This window comes from Nannospalax galili, unplaced genomic scaffold (genome assembly GCF_000622305.1).
Source record: "Nannospalax galili isolate Female #2095 unplaced genomic scaffold, S.galili_v1.0 scaffold444, whole genome shotgun sequence".
Classification (NCBI taxonomy): Eukaryota; Metazoa; Chordata; class Mammalia; order Rodentia; family Spalacidae; genus Nannospalax; species Nannospalax galili.
In genome coordinates this window covers 2,010,400-2,019,133 of record NW_008354022.1, presented here as the reverse complement: position 1 = coordinate 2,019,133, position 8,734 = coordinate 2,010,400, and positions in this window count along the sequence as shown.

The window sequence follows — 8,734 nt, the reverse complement described above, 5'->3', positions numbered from 1 at the left end:
TAGTGGCACACGCCTTTAATCCCAGCACTCGGGAGGCAGAGGCAGGCAGATCTCTGTGAGTTCAAGGCCAGCCTGGTCTACATAGTGAGTTCAGGACAGCTGGGGTTACAGGGAGACCCTGTCTCAAAAAGACCAAAAAAAAATTTTTTTTTTAAAGATGGTTGAGGCCAGGTGTGATGGCACATACCTTTAATCCTAGCACTCAGGAGGTAGAGGTAGGTGGATCTCTGTGAGATCAAGTCCAGTCTGGTCTATTTAGTGAGTTCCAGGCCAGCTGGGGCTACAGGAGACCTTGTCCCAAAAAACAAGCAAACAGAAAAAGATGGTTGAAATGATGGGGTTAGGGAGATGGCTCACACACATGAGCAATCACACATACACAAATACATATATACATACACACACACAATGAAGACACACTTTCCATACTTGTGCCAAGAATAATAAACATGAAATCAACTAGAACTGATTTCAAACAAACTGTTTTTGTGCTAAGACCTTCAATGTCAAGTTAACTAGAAGAATTTTCTATAGCCTTGAACCTGCATGCACCTCTAATGGCTTACCCATAAATAAAGGACATAAAAATAGCAATAATGAGCTTGGGAGAAAAAAAGTACTAGCTAATTTACACCATAATCGAAATACCCAGGAATCGTTAACAATTGAAGGACTGATGCCAGCCTCTGTAGTAAGCACACCCGGCCTTATTATTCCACACGCGAGTGTAATTTCTAAATTGCAGTGTATAATGCGGAAGGGTGTGTGCTTTCTGAAAGGCAAAGAAGTATTTATATTTCTCTGCGGCGTCATTCCCTGATGAGACAAATCAAAGGGATTATTGGAACAGTGTATTAAAGAGCTCAAGAGCAGAACATTTCAGAAAAAGACTATCATTAATCTTTACACAGTTTCAAAGATGAACCAGCTTTCAACTACATGGAGAGTTCAGAGGTGTGGGCCTTGATCCCAATACCTCCAGTAGCTAAGAGACCTACCAACACCAGGCATCTCTGCCCCAGAAACATCTGTCCTAACAGCCATTGACAGGTGCTGGGAACAGTGGGGTCAGCTGATAGAGAAGAAGGAACCAGACACCAACTCTCAAATCTGACCCCTTGTAGTATCTGACAGTCACCTAAAGGATAAAATCTAAGTTCTTGTATTAGCTACTTTTTTCCTTGCTATGACAAAATACTTGACAGGAAGCAGCTTAAGGGGCTGGGGAAATGGTCCAGGTGGTTAAATGTTTCCTATGCAAACATGAGGATCTGAGTTAAGATTCCTGGCACCCATGTAAAAAGCCAGGCACAGTGGCACACCCCAGTGCTGGAGAGGCAGGTACAGGAGCATTCCTGGAGCTCGCTGGTCAGCCAAACCAGTGAGCTCCAGGTTCAATGAGAGAAGTTGTCTCAAAAACTTAGAGCCAGGCACAGTGGCGCATGCCTTTAATTCCAGAACTGGGGAGACAGAGGCAGATAGATCTCTGTGAGATCAAGGCCAATTGGGGCCATGGGGTGGCCCTGTCTCAAAATAAATAGAGAATAATTGAGGAAAATAACCTATATCAACCTCTGGCTTTCACATGCGTGTGTGCACAAATGCACACACACCTGTATGCACACCCACACACACACACACACACACACACACACACACACACCAAAATAAAAGCACCTTAAGGATTTATTTGGGCTCACAGCTTCACGGCAAGCAAAGTACTGCAGCTGGGATTTCACCTATCATAACAGGATTTGTTATGTGTGGGATTATCAGGAAGCCGAGAAGAGGGCAAAAAAAAAAAAAAAAAGAGATGGGTTGCCTGTCCCGAGTGTCCTACTTCTAACAGCCAAGCCTCATCTCAAGGGTTTCACAACCTCCCCCAAAGAGCCACCAGCTGGAGAGTAAATGTTTAAACACATGAGCCCATGGGGCTTTTTCACATTTGAACTTGGCATATGGGATCCTGTCAAGCCAGTTCCCACCTGGCTCTGCTGGGGCACACTTAGTCTTTCCTCCTGCTAAGGACTGAATTTATCCTTCAAGATTCCTGTGTTGGAAGATTTTCATGCAACATTGGGAGGTTGTATATCGTCTGTGGGCAGCTTCTGGGAGGTCCTTAGGTCATATAGAGACACATTCTCAAAAGGGATTGTGGGGGGTAGGAGCTGGAGAGATGATTCAGCAGTTAAGAGCACCTGTTATTCTTGCAGAGGATCCACCCATCTTTGCTCCCCCCAGTGCTAGGATTAAAAGCACATTTTGTCCTGCCCAGCTTGTTATACGGGTCTTAGAGATTGAACCTAGGTCCTCCTGCTTGTTGAGGGAGCACATTACCAACTCAGCCCTCACATGCCACAATATGAGAACGACTTATAGGAATCTGTTCTCGTCTGCCATCACGTGGGTCTGAGGGATCGAACTCAGGTCCTCAGGCTTGGCAGGAAGCTCCTTTATCTGCTGAGCCATGTTGCCAGACCCCTGCCAGGTGCTTCTTAAATGAATCAAGTTGAAGTGAAAACTAACCATCTTAAACTGTTCTATTGCATTTCTCACCTTTACCTCTCACTACATAGGGAGTTCTGTGACAGCAGTCAAGTCTCCGGCTGCAAGTTCAAACAGCAAAGAGCATGGAAATACTTATGGAAGACCAAGGAATGGACTGGATATTGAAGGAAGGTGATTGCTAAGGGCATTTATTCATTTCAAACTGAAACCTGGAACGTGGCCCAGACCTGGGGACAAAGAAGAAACCCCAACTAGTCATCTGGGTTTCCCTGCCAATCAAAATTGTCATAGAGAGGAACAGCTTCCACCATTACTGTTGGGCACAATGAGACTTTGGAGGAGAGCTTACCTACAGGAAATTCCAATGAACCGATTTTATTGTTACCTCCCTACAGTAATGACTCCCGTGGGGTTAAACGGAGTGTAAAATTATTGCAAAAACATCCCCTGCTGTGGACCGAGAAGGATGCACATACATAAGGCTCCTGCTTCAGATAAGGAGGGAGGGGGCTGGCTCATGGCAACAAAATATGGTGTGGAACCGGACAGAGTAAGAGAGAGGCATCATCAGGGGACAGAAGGAAGACCATGCAAGAGGAAGAAGTTGAACTTGGCATCCCAGCCATGCATAGAGTCACTTTCTGCCTCTGGATCTAGGTTTTCTCATCTGTGAAAACCACAAAATACCTCTTTCCTACAGGCTGTTGCTGTGGGGTGCTGTCCCTTGAACATAACAGCCATTACCATCTGTTGTACAGGACTATCTTCTGGTCCAAATTGCCACCATCTTCATGAGTTCAGCTGTACCCACCTGCAAAAAATCAGCACAACTGGCCTTGTTGACTTCTGACATCTGGCAGATGTGGTGAGGTCTTGGGACCCTCACCTGAGTATCCATCCACTCCTCCTAATTAGTTTGCAATTCTTCAGTAACTGCCCATGCCCTCAGGGTCTCTGTGAGGTGCTGGAGTTTACAGACTAGGGCAGGTTAACTGAAGGGGCTCTTTCTATGAAGCTGTGGAGAAGTCATCATCCATGCTGGGTGAAGAGTTTACAAGTTGGTTGCTTTGGGGGTCCCCCACACTCCTATCAGCCACCCCTCACCCATGCTCTGTGAATGAGCCTAATGCACTCATTGGTTCCCCAGAGTACATTTTGAATGAGCCTAATACACACATTGGTTCCCCAGAGTTAGGACTTTGTGAGGAAGGGGTGGAAATTGGCTACTTTCCCCCTCCCCTGGGAGAAAATTCTCACAGTACTATCCCTAATCAGAATAGCTGTGACTACCCACAAGGGACTCTCAACATCAGGCCTGTTGGGTTGCAGATGTAGCTCAGTTGGTAGTGCTTGCCCAGCATGTGTGAGGCCTTGGATTTCCCCCAGAAACTCATATAAAAGCCAGATGTGGTACTATGCCCTTGTAATCGCCTTGCTAGGGAGATGGAGACAGAATAATCCCTGGAGCTTGCTGGCCAGTCTGTTTTACCTGGTGAGCACCTGGCCAGTGAGAGACTTGCTCAAAAACAAGGTGGGCCAGGCACAGTGGTGCACACCTTTAAACCCAGCACTTGGGAGGCAGAGGCAGATGGATCTCTGTGAGATCAAGGCCAGCCAGGACTACATAGCGAGACCCTATCTCAAAAAATAACAATGGGGGACTAGTAAGAAAGACGACTCAGTAGTTAAAAACACATACTGGGCTTGCAAAGGATCCAAGTTTACTTCCCAGCACCCAGGTTAGGAGGCTTATAACTACATATAGCTCCAGTTCCAAGAGGCCTGACACCTTCTTCTTTACCCACATACATAATTAAAATAAAGATAAATCTGAAAGCTGGGCATGGTGGCCCACGCCTTTAATCCCAGCACTTGGGAGGCAGAGGCAGGCGGATCTCTGTGAGTTCAAGGCCAGCCTGGTCTACATAGTGAGTTCCAGGACAGCTGGGGCTACAGGGAGACCCTGTCTCAAAAAGACCAAAAATAAATAAATAAGTCTGAAAAAGTACATTCATTCTTCAACAATTCCATACATATGTAATGCAATCTGACCACGCATCCCCCACTCTGTTACCCCTAATCCCTCCCATCACCCCCCTCACCCCAGCAACTCCCCTTTCCAGTTTCATGTCTTTTGTTTTGTTTTTGTTTTATGATCCACTGAAATTAACAAGGCCTACTGTTTTGTTTCACTTTACTTGGGGAGACAGGAATAAAGTCTGCTTGCCCCAGAAAGGGCACTGACAACAGACCAAAAGATTTCACCAAAGTCCAGCATGGTGAAATCAGTATGCTCAAATACATGAGCCTGTAAGAATGTACATAACACATGTTCTTGTTTCTTCTATGGTATTGTGATAAAACATCCTGACCAAAACTTAGGAGAACAAAGCATTTATTTGGTTTACACTTCCAGGTCACAGTCCAACACTAAGGGAAGTCAGGGCAGGAACTCAAGCAGGAACTTGAAGCAGAAACCATGGAGGATGCTGCTTGCTGTCTCACTCATAGGCTCATGCTCAGCTAGTTTTCTGATACAGCCCAGGCCCACCTGTCTAGGGAATGGTGCCACCCACAGTGAACTGAGCTCTCCTACATCAATTAACAATCAAGACAATCCACAGAACACAGACCAATCTGACCTGGGAAATCCCTCAGTTGAGATCTGTTTTTCCAGGTGATTCTAGGCTCTACCAAGTTGACAATTCATGCTAACTAGAACACCATCCCATAACATTGTGACAAAAACCACATCAAACCCTCATTGCAAAGCTATCTGGAGGCTCCCCATGAGTAATTAAACTCATAGGAACATGGTATGATCCAAGGTGTATATGAAGAAAGATAGTAGTGTAGTCACTTGTGAAATTCCAAGTGTTTTCAAAGTTCCATGGCAGGACTCCAGGGCAGAGACCAAACACATTCTGTATTGTACACTACATACATACAGCCTTTGTCTAAATATAGCAGAGCCTCAGCGGCCTTTGGTTTGTCCTTTTTGATTTCAATAGTAGACAGTGAAGGAGTTAATTACTCTTGGTTTGGAGAGAGCTTGTATTTTCTTTTTTACCTCGTGAACAAATCATCTCAGGGTAATTCTTTTCTTACTTAATTTCATTTATTTATTTACTTATTTATTTGGCTAAATAGGCATTGTATTGAACCCAAGGCCACATACAACACATGCCAAGCACACACCCTGCCATAGAGTTACATCCCAGCCCTCTTTTTACTACTTATTTTATTTATTATTATTACGCTTGGGTGTGTATGGGGTGTGTGTGTGTGTGTGTGTGTGTGTGTGTGTGTGTGTGTGTGTGTATACATGCCAGTTGTAGTGGTTTGAGTGATAATGTCTCCCATAGACTCCAAGTATTTGGACAATTTGTCCCCAGTTGGTGGCATACTCTTGAGAGGTTTAGAAAATGTAGCCTTGCTGGAGGAAGCATGTCACCAGGGGTGGGCTTAGAGAGTTCTTAAGCCTTGCCAGTTTCCCAGTCCATCACTGCTTTCTGTGCCTGCTTGAAGATGTATGTGCTTAGCTCTTCTTTCTGCTCCTGCTCCTCCCACCTCCTGTCACCATGCCTTCCCACCATGATAGACACTGATTCCTCTGGAACTGTAAGCTCAAATATACTCTCCTTTCTATACATTGTTTTGGTCAGTGTTTTATCACAGCAACAGAAAAGTAGATAAGTGAAATGGCACACATGTAAAGGTCAGGAGTTCTATTGTTCCACTATGGGTTCCAGGGATTAAACTCAGGTCACAAGGCTTGCACAGCAACCACTTTTATCCACTGAATTATCTTGCTCAACCTTTACAGAGTTGAGGAAGGGTCTCACTAACTGACTCAAACTGTCCTTAAATCTGCCATCTTCCTGCCTCAGCCTTCCTGGTAGGTGGGATGACAGAACTGTGCCACCATGCTCAGTTGAGGCAATTCTTTTCTTAAAACATGTGATGATTGGGGATGAAGAGATGGCTCAGTGGTTAAGAGCATTGACTGCTCTAGCAGAGGACCCAGGTTCAATTCCCAGTACCTACATGGTGGCTACCATTCTTAACTCCAGTTCCAGGGGAATCTGAAGCCCTCTCTGACCTCCGCAGACTTGCATGACATGGGTGCACTCACCTACATGCAGGCAATACACTCATACACATAAAATAAAAATAATAAATAAAAATTAAAAAAAAAAAACGTGATGGTTGATATTGTCAACTTACCCAGATCTAGAACCACCAAGAAGACAAACTTTTAGTCTTGTCTCTGACAGAGTTTCTAGATTGGGTTAACTGGGATGGTAAGACCTGCCCTGAATAAGGACAGCACCATCCCATGGATTGAATAAAAAGGAGAAAGTGAGCTGAGCACCAGCATTCATCTCTCTGCTTCCTGACTGTGGATGCCATGTGACCATCTACCTAACACTCCTGCCCCCATGCCCTCCCATCATGATGGACTGTGTCCTCAAACTGTGAGCCACATAAACCCTTCCTCCCTTAAGTTGCTTTTGTCAGGTGTTTTGTCACAACATCAAGACTAATACAATAAACTACTCCCAAATCTGACATTTTGTTTGTACAAAATGCCTAACTAGGACTGAAGAAAGGGCTCAGTCTGGAGTTTGGATCCCCAGAACCCACATAAATGCTAAGTAGGCATGAAGGTCTGCTTGTAATTCTAGCTTCTGAAGACAGAGACAGGGAATTCCCAGAGCAAGCTGGCTAGTGAAACTATAAGCTATATTATTGAGCTCTGGGTTTGACTGAGAGACCCTGATTCATTGAATAATAAGGAAAAGCAATGGAAAGTGATTCCCAACATCAACCTTGGGCCTCTACATGCACATGAACAGACGTGCATATACACCTACACACACATGCATATGCACACACATACACATACCACACACATATACACCTACATTCATGAAATGTACATACACAGAAAAAAAAATTTTAAAGCCGAACTAGCACCGCTCTCTACCTCAAATCCCCAAAGTCCTGGTGACAGACACATGTCGGCACCAAGCATGAATTATTGACTCAGCAACACAATAAACTGGCAGAAATTGTTAAACAGGATACTCATTTTTAATTCCCCACAGCCAACATCTATTAAAATGACAAGAACTTACCTGGTGCTCAATAAATACTTGTTCAATTTAATTAGCTGCGTAATCTGAGTATTAACTATAATGTATCCAATTCAGAAAGCCACAAACATTTAATGAGCACTTCCTGCAAGCCAAGCTCTCGAGAAACAACAATGAATAAAAAGTAGTGCCTGGTCCCTGGCACTGAGGAGAGGGAAGACCAAAATCTGAAGTGATTATTTCACAATAAAAGTGGAATTCTATTATAGCAGAGGGAAGCGGGTTGAGAAAATGAAATACTGACATGAAAGTAGGAGAGGAGGGGACCTGAAGGAGGAGGACAAGCAGGGGGAATTGGGGAGATATGAACATGATCAAATCATGTGTTACAACCAGGCATGGTAGCACACACCTTTAATCCCAGCACTTGGAAGGCAGAGGCAGGTGAATTTCTATGAGTGCAAAATCAGCTTGGTCTACATAAGGAGTTCCAGGCCAACTGGATCTACAAGGAGATCCTGTCTCAAAAAAAAAAAATGATATACTTGTATGAAATGTCCTAATAAAACACATTATTTCATACAATTAATATATGGCAATGAAAGAAAAAAGTGTCTAGATATAGTCCCCCAGACTATTGAGAAAATGTATGACAGACAATACCCAGAACAACGGTCCTTGAATAGATTTTACTGAGTGAGGCTGGAGAGGTGGTTCAGTGGGTAAAGGAGCTGTGCCTCTAAACCTGAGGACCCCAACTCAATCCCTAAGACCTACATTGTGGAAGGAAAGAATTGACTCCCCACAAGCTGTCCTCTGACCTTCACAAGTGTCCTGTGGCATGTAAGTGTGGGCAGAGAGAGAGAGAGTCAGAGAGACAGACAGACAGACTATATTTTTGACAGAGTCTTCCCTAAGGTGAGTGGAAGCTAATGAGGATGTGTGGGTCCCCATCTTGGCTAACGGTAGAGAACACCTGAGAGGGTAAGCCCTGATGTTCCCTGCGTCCCAGACCCTCTCTAGGCCTGTGTTAAAGCAATGGCCATCAATTCCTGTGACAGGAGGTCAGAAGAGGGTGTCGGAACTGATCCCCTGAGACTGGAGTTACAGATGATTGTTAACTGCCA